The sequence below is a fragment of the Danio rerio genome, chromosome 20 (genome assembly GCF_052040795.2).
Source record: "Danio rerio strain M-AB ecotype USA chromosome 20, GRCz13ab, whole genome shotgun sequence".
Classification (NCBI taxonomy): domain Eukaryota; kingdom Metazoa; phylum Chordata; class Actinopteri; order Cypriniformes; family Danionidae; genus Danio; species Danio rerio.
The window spans coordinates 31,513,517-31,531,849 of record NC_141040.1 but is presented as its reverse complement, the minus strand read 5'-3'; the positions used below and the strand labels follow the sequence as shown (position 1 = coordinate 31,531,849).

The 18,333-nt window shown below is 33.6% G+C and overlaps 3 long non-coding RNA genes across 4 annotated transcripts; all 3 read right to left on the bottom strand.

Annotated features, from left to right (window-relative positions):
* Nucleotides 1-921: 921 nt before the first annotated feature.
* LOC147832228 (uncharacterized) lies at nucleotides 922-11,695 on the bottom strand. Of its 2 annotated transcripts, none has more exons than XR_015518481.1 (3): nucleotides 11,578-11,695; nucleotides 5,789-5,892; nucleotides 922-2,226 (listed from the first exon to the last, which is right to left on the bottom strand). It is a non-coding gene; the product is annotated as an uncharacterized LOC147832228 (long non-coding RNA). The 2 variants fall into 2 exon arrangements; XR_015518482.1 differs by having other exon boundaries at nucleotides 2,098-2,226; nucleotides 5,789-5,889; nucleotides 11,578-11,670.
* A 3,031-nt stretch (nucleotides 11,696-14,726) lies between these two features.
* Nucleotides 14,727-15,796, bottom strand: LOC147839357 (uncharacterized). The gene is made up of 3 exons (XR_015518474.1): nucleotides 15,664-15,796; nucleotides 15,452-15,555; nucleotides 14,727-14,864 (listed from the first exon to the last, which is right to left on the bottom strand). It is a non-coding gene; the product is annotated as an uncharacterized LOC147839357 (long non-coding RNA).
* Nucleotides 15,797-16,013: 217 nt separating this feature from the next.
* Nucleotides 16,014-17,059, bottom strand: LOC147839356 (uncharacterized). Its single transcript, XR_015518480.1, has 4 exons — nucleotides 17,014-17,059; nucleotides 16,706-16,740; nucleotides 16,382-16,409; nucleotides 16,014-16,151 (listed from the first exon to the last, which is right to left on the bottom strand). It is a non-coding gene; the product is annotated as an uncharacterized LOC147839356 (long non-coding RNA).
* Nucleotides 17,060-18,333: the final 1,274 nt, after the last annotated feature.

The window sequence follows — 18,333 nt, the reverse complement described above, 5'->3', positions numbered from 1 at the left end:
CTTGACATTTTAGTGCTGAAAAGAGTAAGGATTTGCAGTATCGACACACACAGCGTTTTGAAGTTTAAAGAATAGTTTGAGCAATTATGGAAATTTTCTGACCATTTACCCACACTCAAGCGGATTTAAACTTTCAGGAACTGCTTTCTTCTGTTGAACACCATCAAGATATTCTGAAGAGTGTTTAAAAAAAAAAAGCAGCCCTTGACATCCATAGCACACTCTCAGAAATAAAGGTACGCGAGCTGTCACTGCGGTGGTACCTTTTCAAAAGGTACACATTTGTACTGTGCCTAAAAGTTCTATATTAATTCCTTGAGGGTACATATAATTACCTAAAAGTACAAAAGTGTTCCTCTTAAAATTTTTAGGTACTAATATATAATTCTGAGGACCCTTTAAGTACAACTGTGTACTTTCTGAAAAGGTACCACCTCAGTGACAGTTCGCGTACCTTTATTTCTGAGAGTGTAAAAACAAAAAATGCGATGGAGGTCAACGGCTGTTTTTAGCATATCTTCCTTTATGTTCAACAGAAGAAAGAAACCCAAACAGGTTTGGAACAAGTAGAGGGTGAATAAATGATGACAGAATTACATGTTTTGGGTGAAATATCCCTTTAAGAGAATTTAGACTGAAAGCCTCTGCAGTGACCAAAACTCTTATCAGGAGAAAGAATCAAAGGGCAAGACTTTCCTTTTCTAAGCAGCATGTTGTGTAGACAGAGAATGATGCAAGTGATTTAGTTCAATGGCAAATACTGTATGATACCATCACAATGAACAGTCCAATCAAAGGCTACACCAAGTCATTATCAGCTCATCAGTATTACGAAAGGACACCAACCTGAGGATTAGGAATTATTTGGATTAGTAATCAACATCAATGGAATGATTTCTTTGAATATAAAAACATTTGTGATTCAGATGTAAGAAAGTTTAATTTATTTAGGTCTGATGGGAAACATTGGTCTTTAAATAGAAAAAAAATCTTGAACTCAAAAATGAGGAAGTCGGTAAAAGGTGGTAAAGTAAGTGTCATGATGACAGAATAAATGCACATTTTCCTCCTTCAGCAACATGCTATTCCATTGCTGCATTCATCACACAAGCAGATACCTCTATTTCATGCAGGACAAATGAGCTCCGTCACACAGCAAAATGGCATAAAGTCACAACTAACATTCTTTATAATTTTGAAAGATGATTATTATACTATTTCAGAAAAAAAATCCAATGTTTATAAATTATTTTACACGGATTCAATGTAATATTCTCATTTCAGTGAAAGGTTCATGCACATCTAAGCAGTGTAACTTTGCTGTGGTTTGGTACTGTTTTTAAAACAAGACAAAAAAATAATCTATGCCAAGCAGTTGAAACTGTTTTTGTAATTAGATGAGATAATCTCACCCAGGAGAAGCTCCATTAAAGAATGAAAAATAAGTAATAAGCATTTTAGAGGTTCTCGTCTATATGAGAGATTTCTCTAATTGCCTGCCGAAAGACAAATACATTAAACTCAAATGATAAATGCCACTGCCAGTCCCTTTCAGGGCGGAGGGATAGTGATTTTTCCTGCTGAATGAGTTATTTCTCCACATCTATGGTAATGGATCTTTTAAGAGGGGTAAAAACAGCAGGCGTATCTGTCATGTGGAGGTTGTGTGGACTTGAATGCGTTCAGACAGACATTATGAATATTAGTGAAGATCATTGGAGACAAATTTAATACAAGTAAATTTGTCATATATAATTAATAATAAATTTAAAATATGAAGAATTCAGATGCAAACACCTCTAAAGCCATCCAAAATGTTCTTCTAAATTGAGTGTGTTTCTCTCAGGCTCTGTAAAATTGTCTTTAATGACAAAGAGTTATTTTCATTGCGCTTAATGTGAAATAAGTGAACATATACATAAGTGGCTGAAATAGCTTATTTAAGAATAAAATTTCAATTACATCTGAACTCTTCATATATAAAAATATAAAAAGTAAAAGCAATCATTTTACTTATATTACAAAGATCAGATCATATTTCCCTGGCTTTCTGACCAGGTCTCATCTCACTTGCTCCTAGGCTGTGTGTGGAATAACCTCATGTTTACAGATTGTTCTGAGCCGAAGGTTGTTCTCCCTTGGGTAAAGTATGCACAGCATGTCACGTCTGTTCTAGCCCTCCGTGTGTCCCGATGGACCCTACTTCAAGGACACAGCTCCATCAGCCTGGCTCACGGAGACACCGGCACAACATATTAGCATAATTGGGTGTGAAAATTGCGACTGAAATGCTTGCATCTCCTCCCTCTCGTTCGACATAAGATCTCAATGTAACTAGGGGAGTAAAACCCTCTTGAGGAGGAGCAGGATTGAAATGAAAATCATAAGCTGGACGTTCAAAGGGAAGAGTGTGTGTCTGTGTCTTCACTTTGTCTGCTAGTGTGTGATTGTGGAGCAAAAAAAAAAAAAAAAAGAGGCGTAAACTGTGGGAATCTGCAGTCCCAGCAGGAGGCTGTTGAGCTGAGCAAACCCATGGTGTTAAGACAGACTGAAATTAATGTTGCCTTGCTTCTGTGGTCATTTACAGCAACGTCCTCGTCCAGGAGATTTATAAGGGGGAACTTAAAGCCAAACTGCTTGTTTTATCAATGATAATTTAGCATTATTCATACTGCATCTGATGTTTTATGAATGCTTATTTAATATCAACAAGAAAGGAACTTACTTAAGATTTACTTATGACTGTAATAATATCAGAATTGGTAATCAGTGACTTGTTTACATGGACATCAGTAATTAAATTATTTGCATTAATTTGCATAATACAATAATATGATTGAGGAGTTTAGATGAGTTGTTTTTTGAATGTTCTTTTCATGATCCCATTGTAAATGTTAAAGCACATCATTTAATTAACTTCATTGTGTCACCACGCTATCCATCTTTCCTCCGGAGTTTTGTGTAATTTTGTTTAATTTTTAATTTGTTGACTTTAACTACAGTTTGGCACTTTCACTTTGATTCAGGAACATTTCATGCATGCCCCTGTGACAATTGAGATATTGGATGGAAGTATGAACTGCTGGAAGAGTGTTGTTTTATTGAAACTTTATACCGCACGCTGTATGGGAAAAAAACCTCCGCATTTCACAATAAAGGTGTCTGTGGACCTTCACTGATTTGATAGGCGCAGAGAATAGTATCAAACAGCTGTGTCTGTATTGAATATCCTGTCGCAAAATACGATCCTACTTAACGGTAATAGTTTGATTGCAGTGTTTACATGTCTGTACTGCACTTCAATAATGTGACTAAAATCGGCATACTCCACGTCGTATTTTGATTTTCTGTTCAGTTCGATTATGACCTTAATCGAATTAAACTAATCAAATATCGCTGTTAACATGGTACTCATAATCAGAGTATAGGAAAATAGAATTATTGGTGTCCATGTAAACATAATCTGCGTGATTTTATCTTCTGTCTACAGTTGCAACTGCAAGCTGCAATACCTAGCAACTCTACAATTTAACTACAGAATATCCAAACGCATAATTAAATGACCATTGAGAAAAACATAATCTGCGCAAACCTTTTGATCTCAATCTTCAATCAAATATCTCATATATTCACATTTGTGAAAAAAAAGGTATTTAGAATAGGAATACAAGACCCATATAATGCTTGCAGTCAACATGTTAATTACTGCTGTAGTCCGCTCAGTTAAATGCAAATTTATGAAATTATTTGCATCAGAGTATGAAATAAATGCAAATAGGGCTGCATGGTGGCGCAATGGGTAACACATTCGCCTCACAGCAAGAAGGTCGCTGGTTTGAGCCTCGGCTGGGTTAAATGGAATTTGTGTTTGTATGTTCTCCCCATGTTTGTGTGTGGGTCTCCTCCAGGTGCTCCGGTTTCCGGTAAGCTAAATTGTCCAAAGTGTATGTGCGTAAATGAGTGTGCATGGAGTTTCCCATTGATGGGTTGCTGCTGGAAGGGCATCCGCTGTGTAAAACATATGCTGGATAAGTTGGCGGTTCATTCTGCTGTGGTGACCCCAGATTAATAAAGGGACAAAGCCAAAAAATATATATAAATGTATATAAATATATATATATTTTTTTTTTATAAAATGAAAGGTTCTAAGTTTTGTTTGTTTAAACCATAAATGTCTTGCAGTCAGACACGGCTCCAGCTTGAAACTTTAGGGTGGGGCAAGTGAAGTGACATTTCAGGTGGGCCAAAAAAAGTAAGTATAATAAAAAAAAATATATATATATATATTTAAAAAAAAAAAAAAAAAAAAAAAAAATATATATATATATATATATATATATATATATATATATATATATATATATAAAATATATAAATATATATAAATAGAGATATTTACATTTCTGACACATACTGCAACAAAGTGCTTTGCACACATGTTTGAATTTTGTATGTTGCACTTCACTACTGAAACTTCATGTGATTTGTCCATTTCTGTGCGTCATCAACACATAGTAAACTTAATATCTGCTCTTTCCGTGAAAAAAATTGTATAATGTTTAAGCGGGCCCAATACATCTCCTGATTATCGTACTCAGTGCTGCTTAACTGTTTGCGTTCTTTAAGACTTTCTTTTGAATGAATTACGACTGCATGAAATGATATAAAAGTGCGTTTGGTAATGCCAGCTGAGGCGCATGATGCGCACAGAAGTCTGCACTCATGTCGAGTTAGGTTCTCTTTCATCTAATGTAGCTTGAAAGGTTTAAAATTATTAAAACGGAATACCTTAAACAAGATTGTAAATGAGTCTGTCTTGCCAAAACATGTTTTTAAAGCTCACCGTCACATCGTATGTATGCTGCTTTCTCGGTTATGAAACGCAACACAAAATAAATTGTTGTTATCTGGTGTGAGGCCAGAGTTGGCCAAGCTCCCCCGTGGAGCCGGGCCTGCTTGCAGTACTGTTTTTGTAATAAATGGAATGCAAATCACATCTCCTTAAGTCTCCTTCCTTTTTTGGCTGATCCGAAAAATGGTCCGATCCGTGACTAAAAAACCATTATGTGATCTGTACCGTGAGATTAGTGATCCATTACACCACTACCGTCACCTATTACGACATATATTTACGCTGTGGATGCCCTTCCAGCCGCAACCCAGTATCGGGAAACAACCATACACACTCACATTCACACACACCCACACACACACACACACACACACACACACACACACACACACACACACACACACACACACACACACACACACACACACACACACACACACACATACACTATGACCCATTTTGTTTACCCAATTCACCTATAATTAATACAAATTTTATTGTAAACATTCTTAAGTCAATTAGTTGAAATATTTAAGCGGAATACAGAATTTTCTTAATCGATTTCCTTCCTAATGTGCAATTCTGATGGCTGTAACTGCAGCACAACATTGCTTCACAACAATGTTTCAAGTGGGATTGATCTGCCATTTCTTTTCACAGAGCCGAGAGGAAACTGCACACCCCATTACTCATTCAGTACTTCTACAAGACAGGGACATCAGCTCACATCACTCAGAGCGGGACGTGACACACAGCAGGACTTCTGGACGTTTCTAGCAGCAGGACTAGCCATGGCCTGTGATTTAAAGTGTGAATTTGCTTCCATGATCACAACTTCTGTCAGCTTTTTTTCCCTACTTGTTTCCATATTCACTCCTCATTTTTAATTTACGCTCTTCTCATGCACTTTTCTCAGGTTTAATTAGACATACTCACGTTTTCATATATCGCCTTTGTGAAGTCCTGATCCCATTCCTTTTTCTCTCCCTCTGCTTTACTTTCGATCTCAACTGTCCTCAGGACCGGTACTCGTGGTACTGCTAACACAAAGAGGCAGAAAATCACTTTCCTAAGCTTTCCACCATCAAGCTACAGTAAATGAGAATGAATTTCCCAACTCCACCTAAGTAGCCCTTTCCATCTTCAAAAAACACACTGAATCTGCACTTGCTCTTAAAATATTTAAGGAATAGGTCAGCATGAAATCAAAGATATCTGCTCACACACGCTTTTTTAAAGTTACATATCTATTTTTCCAAAGAACATTACAGTAACATTGATAACCCTTTAGATCTAGGAGCACATATACACTATTAAAGGGAGGGTTCACCTAGAAATGGAAATTTGCTCATTACTCATTCATTTTCACAGTTGTTCCAAACCTATAATAGTACTTATTTTATTTTCTTCTATTGTAAAAAAGAGTTATGTTGGAACTGATGGCTGCCAAAGACCTTTATAGCAGGTGAAGTTACACTACAGTTGGTGGTTACAGTCAATTGTTTGGTTAACACCATTCTTCAAAGTATTCTCTTTTGTGTCACTCAGAAGAAAGTGGACAGTGAGTATATGATGAAGGATGGCAGCATAATACAGTAGGTACTATAGCAGTGGCTCTGAGCCTCAGCCATCTTTGATCAACAGAAGTTCAATTTCTTGTTCAGTTATAGTTGGGTGTTAACAAGTAAAAACATGGCAAGTTGCTTTGAACTAAAGTTCTTTTTATGTGTAAAATACTGTGTAAATGTATCTGTTAAGCTTCTTGCTTTTAATCAATTTAATGTAACAAGTGTAGTATGAATGTGACCTGATGATTATACTACAATGAAATGCAGAGAGACTGGGCTTGTTGGTCTAGGGCACAGGTGTCAAACCCAGGGTCGCAGCTCTGCACAATTTAGTTTCAACACTAATTAAACACAACTAATTGAGCTCTTTAGGCTTGTTTGAAACCTGCAAGTAAGTGTGTTAGAGCAGGGTTGCAGGGCTGTCCCCTAAGCAAATCCCGGACAAGTTTTTCCACCTGTTTTTCCTCTGTACTGAGTTGCGGCTGGAAAGGAATCTACTGCATGAAACAAATGCTGGAATAGTTGGCAGTTCATTCCACTGTGGCAACCATTGTTGAATAAAAGGACTAAGCCGAAGGAAAATGAATAAACGAATGAATTAACTGCAGATATGCTGCAAATCAGGAGATGCTTTCTTTATTGCTAGTTTCTCACTACTAATATTTATTCTAGGTTTGGTTTGCTTGACTGTTAGATTTTGATAATGTTATTGACAGGTGCATACTGTATGCAAATGACAGTTTTATGTTTACATAATCATCTATTCTAAACAGTGACATTAGGATGTTTGCTAATAGTAAAGCATTTAACTATTTTGTCACCTTAGAATTATAAGGTTCTATCTGACATTTTTGTCAAAATTGAGTTATTGACATATTCTTAACTGACAACTTATTTACATTATGGGATGTTTTTTATAAGTTATTTACATTTTAAGACTTTTTAATTAAAAAAACAAACGTTGCACACATACTGTTTGCTATGGACTGCAAATACTTTAAAGCTCAATATCTCAAAATCATTCAGAATGCAGATAGAACCTTATAATTCCAAGGTGACGATTTAGCAAAGAGCAAAAAGAGCTGTGAGTGCACTGGTTTTTTCTATTTATTTAATATAAATAATTATTATTGGATTGTTTAGAGTGTATTTTTTATGTTATCCACTTGTTAAGTGTGACATGAGAAGCTTGTTAAAAAGCAGCTTCCGGATCCAAGCGATCTATCAAACTGTATGTGGAGACTCAACAAATACTAATAATAAATGTTTTTTTAAAGCGCTGTAATACTTTCGAAAATCACGATCACAATATACATATCCATGCCTAATATCTTATGGCCAGAAAGTGATATTTTTTTATATGTATATAAATTGCAAAAATATTGTTGTCTGTGATGCAGAAAAGTCCAGAGACTGTTGTGTACACCATGATTTTATATATAAAATTTACTTTAATATCTAATAGGACTGAAAAGTGGTCAAAATCATATATTTTCTCAAGTCAAATGAGTAGCGACTTGGACCCAGAAATAGTATTCCATAAGTCATGACTTACAGTAAATAGCAGCTTGTACATGGGTGATTCTAGAATTGGGGGTACATTTTGTTACCAAACATTCTATTTTTCAAATTAGAAAAATGCAACAGTTTTGAATAATAACACAAAGTCATTTTAAAAATAATGTTTGTATGTGTGCTTAGGAACACTTTGTTATTAAAATGTTAACTTAAAAACTTGTACTATAACTAAATGTCACTACGCCTCCTGGATCTTATATTTAGCTTCAATTCAATTATCATAAATTATTGAAGTTTATTTTTGATATTTTGTTGGAAAATTTGAAAGGCATTGAGGCATTACTTTTATCTTATTTTGTTGTACAAAATGTTTAAGATACTCAAATTTTCATTTATATTTGTCAAATATGTTACTGTTATATTACAGTGAATTTATCGTTTACTTTTTTTAAAAATAATAATGTGATGAAAATACATAAAATCTGTTTTAGAGATGCTATATGGTGTCTAGTTTGATGTTAGCATCTTAAGCTAAAGCACAAAATGGTGGACAATGTCCACTGTCATTGTCAACTCAAAAATTATGATTTTTAAAAGCTTAAAAATAGGTTAAATTACAATTAGTATCTGATATAAATTAAATCCCCGTTATATTTAATAAATTTGCATTTTTACATTACTAATAGATTCAGTTTGTAAATTACACTGTACTGTAAATTCTTTGCTTTTGCTTATGTTGTAGCATTCCTCATTTTTAAGAGCATGAGTATCCTTTAAATAAACAAAAAACTACAGTTGCTTGGGTTCTGTGATTAATTTTTCTTCACAGTTCATGAATTCTGTGAAAACTCCAGGAGTCCAATCAAATAAAATATTCCCCTCAGCTCAAACACAGCTGCACTTGACAGGTTTATGCAGTAACAGAATGTCAATATGCCCTAAATTTACTTCTCCAAACATACCCCAATCATAAACGCAATGTAATATGTCTCTTGAGAGTGATATTGCCTGCCATTTCAAGTGTTGCCATAAAACTACTGATGCCACAACCAAACACGACATTGTGTGGTCTTAAGTGAATTTACAGCATGCATGCGCAGTGTACCGTGCTGTACCAGGTGTTTACAGCAATCAATCAAGATTACTGGCACTGTTAAATAGTGTGACTGCTGTTACAGAATATCCATGAACTGCAATGCCAAATGCAAAGGGGTTAGCAAGACACTGCAAGTGATAGGGGAAGAAAAATTCATAGTTATCACTATGCTTCCACAGTGGATCAAACATAATTTGCATTGCAATATTTCTAAAATGTTGAGTAAAAAGGCATTATTGCATTAAATATGTGATAATTTGCTTGTATTTTAGCACAAAAATCTCATCATGTCAAATCAGAATCAAAGATTTTGACAGAGGGGATTTTGTGCATCTCATTTTATTCAGAAAATACTTGAACAGCCAGAAATAAAAAGAAAATACACTGTAGAATAAAACATTGTCAGGAAAATATTGTTTGAACAAATCCCTGTGTAAAAACCTTCAGCCAATTACATGTGAATAAAAAAAAAGATTGGTGCTTCTGCTGCTGCAAGTGGAGATTGATGGATTTTTTTGAGAAAAAATAACTAATTTTGAGAAACAATCTTTATAAACGTGTACTGCAATTGAAATCTTAAAGAAAATAAATTATAAAGGGTAATAAAAGAAACTCAAAAAAGTATAATTTGGAGGTTTTCTTTTCATCAGATTGAAAAACACAATTTAAAAGGTCAAAAGACACAACATTTTTAAATTGAATTTTAGTACATGAAGAAACTTTAAGGTTTTGTCTTAACCTTAAAACTATAACTGCTATACTTTGTTGCAGGTTTACATTTATTTTACATTAATATTTCTCAATTTATATGGGTCAAATAGTAAATCATGCAAGCTAACTTACTAGTGTGACTATACAGTCTTGTATCATTGCCCGTGGTTCATGAATATGCGATTGCATTCATTGGCTTTTAAACTATTTAAAAGAGCACAGCTGCTAATTACTGCCTCTTAGTAAATGAAGATTGCGTCTTTTCCTCCGTATCACACCTTCCAGATACTAATTAAGGCAGTAATGTTTTATTCATATAAATTATTGTAACAAGAACAGTTAATTAGATTTTGAAATAGAGCAGACAAACTCTTGATGGAAGTCATAGCAAACTCGTGATGAATTAGTGTCACGAATAAAGCAATAAATAGGTTGGCGATTTAATTTTATGTGGCAGATGTGTGTACATTTGAAATCTAAACGTTAACTTTATGACAGTACAGAATAATCCCTCACAAATAATTATTCTGTGGCCGTTTACTTCGCAAATCATGTTTGCTATGACTTCCTGACAAAATCCTTGTATTAATAATTTATTCAGGCTTTCAAGCTGCATGATTGTTTACTGCCTTTGTGTGCTAAAAAGATAAATGACCTTCAAAGGCATAAATAAATTCCAGCTGAATACCGGAGACAAAACAGTAATCTGCCATTTTAATATAAAAGAAAAACAATAAATGAATACGTTCCCCTGTTAGGTCCATTTATACTGTAAGTTTTTAAACAAGATTTGTTGTGGTTCCCAAAAGCAAGCCTCTTTGACATTCATACATATGAGATGCATTGTAGTTTGCAGTGTGCAATGCTAATGCCTTGATGTACTTCCAATTGCAAATGTTTGAATTTGTCATTGTTCATTTCAATTCGTAGCCGTTTTCTTTATGCCATTCTCTCTAATGAAAAAACGAAATTGTTTTTGTGCCACTTCTTTTCCATGCCACTTCTTATTTAAAGAAACACCAAAATTGATTTTAAAGTCAGGTATGATAAGTCAAACTACACGGCAATGCAGTCTGTCACAGTGGAGAAGAAAAGTTGCCTTATTGCATTATCTGTCGTTTTTCATTTATAAACTGGAAATGACAAGGTATTTTAGGAATTACACTAATACATCTTGATGGACAAAGTTCCAAGACCAGTTAACCTAATTCATGTCAGTGCATTTCAGGTCACACCATTGCAATGACAGTTAAACGCCGGGTCTTGTCCCATGGAAGAGGAAGTGTGTAGACGGAGTGCAGTGTGAAATTTGAAGTGTAAATCTAGTCTGTTTTACCAAGCCATGAAACACAAATCTATTATATTATATAATGATCAAGTTTAAATGGTGTTAAAGTAAAATTTATTTTCATAAGCAAACTTTCTATTTAAGTGAATTGCTAACAAAAATGTAAAACATTTAGTAATATATGAATAGGAATAGTTGGTCAAGAAAGGTCCAGGTTTAGGCAAATAAGTACTGAAAAACAGTGACAGTTAATGAGTTATACTTTATTCCTAGTCTTGTAGGCCTTGCCTATTTCTAATGTAGGTTATACTTACTGGTATTGTTTTTGTTTTGTCAAGCTTAGTTCACTAAACATTTATGCCTGATTACTGAAATCAATTTTGTTAAAAACTATAGGCACGATTGTCATTCATGTTCATTACAGATCCAAGATTTTTAGCACAGGTCAAGAACCGCCACGTACAGTCGATATGACACGTTGATTTTGAGTAGAATATGTCAAATGGCGACGCTAAAGCTTATTTGTTTATATTATGCACCTTACCGTTTTTGTCGTCCTTTGTTTCACCCAACTCGTTTGTCATTTTTCAGGTCATCTGTGGTGCCTCAACTCTAAGAGCGCGTGCACAGAGTTGCCAGATTGCATATATTAAAAGAGAAACACAGAACAGAACAAATCATCGCTTTTTATCACTATTAGGGGATTTAAATAATTCAACTTTGGCAACCGCAAAACACGATCGCAATCTACGCTGCCTTCAATTTTTACACAAAAATAAAAGATCTATCTATATATCTATATATATATATATATATATATATATATATATATATATATATATATATATATATATATATATATATATATATATATATATATATATATATATATAGAGATATGGTAAAAAGTGAAAAAGCATATTTTTTTACACCCAATGATTTTAAGAAGAATTAGCAGGGGAATAAAAAAAAACTATTATAATAACTGATACATATCTCTTTTTTTCTTTTTGAAAAAATATTCACTGTATAAATAAAAAAATATATATAAGTTAATAAAAAAAAGAATGTGGGAGATGACTAAGCAAATTTCTGTCTGTGTATGTGAAAGTCAATAAAATAAAGAGATTAACGATAGATTAACAATAAATTCAAGACTTTTGTTGGATTTGTTTTCGTAAGAAGAAATAATATCTTTTAATGCAAAATAATAACTAAGTTTTGTAATTTTGAAAAACATATATTGCTAGATCCTTCCAGAAATTGTCTATGTTGCTTTAAAAAAGTAAATGACAATAGCTCTCTTTATCTGCCTTACAGAAACTACAGATGTCCTCCATTTCAATGTACTTTGCTCAAGCCTGCTTGAAAAGTCTCTAAATGCTGCCAGATGATGCCTATGTGAAGTAATACAATGTGACGTCATTGTGTAATAATAAAATAACATATTTCTATTTTAACTCTATTTTTATTCAACATCTGGTTGTAGAATTCAGTAAAAGGATAACTGCCAAATCCCTAAATTGTGAACATTCCCTTTGACTTTGTTCATGACCACTCCTCAAGCCTACTTTGGACCAAGGTATTTTGCAGGTTTAAAAACCCCTGTTGACCAAGCACCCAATCAAAACTGATAATAAAAACATGTCTAGCAGACACACTTGCTTGCTTTTGACTTGGCAAAGTGGAAATGTGGCTTATATGTGAAAGGAGATATTATGTTACAATACATTGTAATTTGATAACACTAAAGAATAGTCTGTATAAATTAGTATATTAAATAAAACATTTTGTAAAACATCAAAAATAAATAAACCCCTTTAGTGAAATCAAGATTTAATGGACAATAATGTAGCTAATTATTACCTCAGCAACCACAACATCATCTTAAACTGTTTGTGTAAACAGTCAGACTTACTGTCAGCAGAGACAGAGGAAACACAGCCGGATGGTGCAATGCAATTAGTAAACTGCTCCAGCCAGCAGCAATCAGCACAACCTAACCTCATTACTGTCTTTGGACTACATGATCTGTTTCACTGAGAGGTGAATTAATTACACCAAATTAACCTTGCCAGGAATACGAGACATGTTCAGTATGAAAACACTGAGAATATTTAATATCAAAGTAAATGAAGGAGATCCTTGGACTCATTATACTACATTCAAAAGCAGGAATAGAAACCGACAAGCAAAAGAAATACGTTGCCTTTTCCTGTGTAATGTCAAAGTTAAGAGAAAAAACCATGTGGACATAATAATTAAACATGCCACTTCCTAGACAGATGCTGATTATCTAGTAACACCATTATACCGGATTAATCAGTGGTAAATCATATTTCCAATGACTGGCTTTGAAGAGACTTCCATGGGAATAGATATTGGCATTTCTTTTTAACCCAGGGGTCAGATTTTTTCATACACGCACCGCAATAGTTTATAAGAAAAGGACTTTGATTAGATTCTGCCATCCAATTACTCCTTGTGTCATTATCATTACATCAGCTTGCTCCGGTCCAGTTTGCATTATTACCTTCACATGCTCTGTCTGTTAGGCTGAATTAAGCTTTCATATGAACAAACTCCCCATCCAGCAACTAAAATAATTAGTTTCTGTGCATTTATGATTTATACTTATCTGAATGTCAATGTGAAATTTATACTTTACTGTGTCTGAATTCACTTTTTTGTTTTAATCTGTAAACTGTTGATGACAATCAATAAATTAAATAAACAATTTTCAGAATTTAATTTATTAAATGTATTTTAAAAATACTAATACACTGTAAAAAATTTGACCTTAAATTCACAGTAAATTACTGGCTAATAATTGCATTACTTTCACAGTAAATTACTGTATGTAAATTCACAGTAAATTATTGTGAGGTAGTTCACAGTAATTTACTGTGGTTTTGTCACATTAAATTATTGTGAAATTACAACCATATATTGTAACTTTACAGTAGATAATAAAGTCCGTTACTGTAATTTCACAGTATTATCTTGTAGAATTAACTATATTTTACTGTGAATTTGCAAAACGATTACTGTGATTTAGCAGTAGGTTGCAGTTTAAATACCTGATTTAACTGCAAAGTTACAGTTATATCCCGGATTACTGTAATTTAACAGTTTGGTGCTGTAAAATTTCAAAGCAATTTTAGGTCACACAAAAATGAAAATTCTATCTTGATTTACTCACCCTCAGGTTGTTCCAGCTCTGTTAAAAATGATTTTTTTTTGTTAAACACAGGAATAAAAATATCAAATATTCCTCTTTGTGTCCAAAAAACCTGAGGATGCGTAAATGACGACAGAATCTTCATTTTTGGGTGATCTGAGAAGACTCTAAAATCAAAATAAAAACAAACACACATACATTTTACAGATTTATTTAACAGCTTAATGACATCTGTGTAAACATTTCAGAAAACTTTCAAAAGGTGAAGGTGAAGCCTCAAAGAATACTATAACATAAGAACAAAAAAATCTGACATCATATGTAGCATAAATATAAAAAGCAGTGCTTCAGAGTGCGCTCTCTCTCTCTCTCATTTTATATATATATATATATATATATATATATATATATATATATATATATATATATATATATATATATATATATATATATATATATATACATACATATATATACACACACACACACACATGAGAGAGAGAGAGACAAAACTTCTTGCTAAATTAGGCAGTCGTCTATTCAAGGTCAATCATTTTCCTGATAATTTTACACACTTGCTGGTTGATGTGTCTTCTCTGCTTCTTTGACTTCGTCTGTCTTCCATCTCCAAACTGGTGCCCAAAAAGCACCTATAAGCAAAAGGGCAGACAAACAGTTAGCTTCATACAACACTACTGGGACACTACTGCTGCACTAGAGAGCAAAATTACTGTTAGCTCAGTTTGAACATGCTGACAATACTGTAGCTCAGTCAAACTGCAATCATTTAAACAAAAACATCTGAAAAACATTTCCATCACAAACACACAATCAAGAACAGTCCAACAACAAATAGTGGTTTTAATGACCTAGGCAGAGCATTTTAAAACAGTTGATTTGATTTACACCTTCTGTTTACAGACTATAATCTAATGCTGGGTTCACACTTACTGCAAAGTTAACACATGCATCACAGTACTTGCTCTTGAATACTAGCAGGATGTTTCTTGCATCAAGCTAATTTTTCATGATTTAAATATTAGGAAAATTTTGCTGTGACTTAAAAAAAAACTTGATTGAAGTGATACAGCACTTGTGTTGTATTCATTTCAATCAAGTTTTTTGCAAATATTCCAAATATTTTTCAACGTTTTTTGAGTTTCACTTAATTTGTGCTGCCCAGTAAAAATTTCCCACTATTTATGCATTTGCAATGACTTGCATGTAATCCACTCACCTGAATAGGTAACTTCACATATGGTATAAGAGCCCCATCCTTTTAAAGACAGCTTCCCCTCTGGTCTCCAGCACAGACAAACAAATTGTGTCTGCAACACGGCCCTTTATAACAAGGGGACAAGGGGAGTCATGACTTGTGCTCCTATACATTCCTTGTTTAACCCCCCCCCAAAACAAGCCCTCAGTTACAATATTTATTGTAGACATTACCTTAAATTCCAGAGTGCAAAAGGCATCTTCAGCATACTTCAGTTTCAGACCAGATCCAAAGTCAGTTGTGAAATCCAGGTGAGGTCCCTTGACCACTCGACCCTCCGAGTCCAAGGAATAAGACTAAAAGGGGGAAAGAAGGACTAAATTAGAGGTGTTTGTGAATAATTACATTTTTTTGTAGAAACACAGTTGACATTCCATGCTCTGCCTATTAAAAACCAAGCAAACAAACACACATGCCCAGTAAAATTGCTAATAAAAATAAAAACTATAGTTTAAAAAAATCTTTGTCTAATATTTACTACTACTGGAGGTACTGGTGGAACTTCTGGAAGAAGAAAAAGAGTTTGTACAAGAAACTGCTCACAACAAATCTGTGAAAAACCTGACATTTAAAAATCTAATAAAAATGAGGAAGGCATCAACATTACCTTTAATAATCAAGCGAGGGGTGATTGGTAGCATCAGTGTTTCAACATCAATGGCTGCAAAAAAATATGAATATAATAAGAGTAGAATAAGACTCAACCTAACACACGCACACACATACTCATATATATATATATATATATATATATATATATATATATATATATATATATACACACATATATATATATATATATATATATATATATATATATATATATATATATAGGTTTAGATTGTGATAATGAATTTAGGTTATATTTGTGTGCTCAGAATTTACACTCACCTCACACTTCAGCTATTATCAGGTACACCTGAACACCAAAAAATAAAATCTACAGTTAGTGACAATATACAATTAGTTCTCATTAGTAAATGTTAGCATTGCATTAACACCAGTGAGAAATATACAATATGTACTGTGTTAGTGTTAGTTTAAAAGAATACAACTGAATTGTATTATAAGCCTCATTTAATAAAACAGTTAAGACTTGTTTCATAATGAGTTTAGTTTATTTAACTAACTTAACGTTAACGTTACAGTGAACAAAATTAACGTACATGATGGTGACTAAACGTAACGTTAACTTAAGTGAAGGTCAGAGCTTACCTTAACTTTAGTAATTTCACCTTTACTTCATTGTACTGAAACAGAAAATGCAGTTAACAAGAAGTTAATTAAAGAAAATTCCCTTTCTTTTTTCAGGAACTAACGTTAACGTTATGCTAATACCTCAGAAAACACTACAAGCACCATCTGGCGTCGTTAATTTCTTGTTTTAAAAAAAGGCGCGCTTAAACCCTGTACGTGCGAGTACAACTGAAGTACTCGGTAAATTCCTGTTAAATGACATGCACTATACAGAAATACACATACAACAATCATTTAACGGACAAAAGTCATATTTTAACACTTACCGAGGATGAGTCAGTTGGGTGAAGAGACGAGGCAGGCGTTGTCTGTGGTGAGGGCGATTGTTTGCGGTCGAGTCAGTTCTGTTAAATGAATCGGCTCCTTTAAGTGAACTGTAAAGCGTCGAATTCGGCTCCTTTAAGTGAACAGTAAAGAATCGAATTCGCCTGAAAACGATTCCGTTTTGTATAATATTGTAAGACGCAAACATATAATTCATTAATATTTCATCATATTGCTTGGTTCGTGTACTGCTTGTACACGAATTGCTTGTTGATGACTATGAGCTCATGAACACGTCTGATAAAATATCTGAATCTGATTCAATTTCACACGAGTCCTGAACCGAAGCAGTGCAAAAGTAATATATTGATTGAAATATAAAGTTAATTATTTTCTTCGCCATTCAAAATATTACATATCTCTGATTTTAACAATAAGGATAAAGTTCGTTTGGAGTGTATTGAGAATTATTATTTTTTCCTCCCAGGATTCATTTTGCACCAAGCTGCATCAAGCTGTAATGGTGGATGAGAAGGCATATAATATTATAAATATTGCTTGTAATATGTAATGAAATAAAGTTTTAACACTTTTTCATGCGAGAATGTAGTTCTTCAAAACTCAAATCTGTGGATTGTTAGTAAAGATTGTGTGTAATTTTAAGTGTGTTTTGCCGGTAGCGGAGATCTATGACCTACAGGCGGTAACGGCGCTCATTACTCATGTATCCGCCGAGAGGCGCCTGTCTTCAGGCTAGACATTGGGACAATTGCCCCGTCTTCGATGGCTCTATATGCGTCCGAAAATGAAGTTTTAACTGTTTTTCATGCTAGAATGTAGTTGTTTAAAACTCTAATCTGTGGTTTATTTATATAGATAAAAAAAATTATATATATATATTTAATTCTAAATTAAAGATTAGTGACTTCCAGGCGATGACAGGTGCCCAATACTCATGAAACCGTCTAAAGCAGACATTTACCCTGACATTGAAATAATTGTTGGCTGTTTAACAGTCTTTGGTTTCATTAATTAATTACTTTTTATTCCAGTTTATTGTGTTTTGGCTAAGCACACAGTTATGTTCATTAAATATTATTTCCTATTCTGTATAAAATTAAATAAAGGTGCAGTACAACCAAAAAGATGTTGGTAACCAAATCGTTTTGGGGGCTATAACATTCTGTTATTATCTGTTAAAAATTCATTTGTATTAATTTCTACGTTGAATTAAAAAAGGTTTGAATTTCTATAACTAACGTGCAAAAGATATAGCCCTTTTCACAGTAATTTGCTGTAATCATGCTACCTGCCGTAATTTC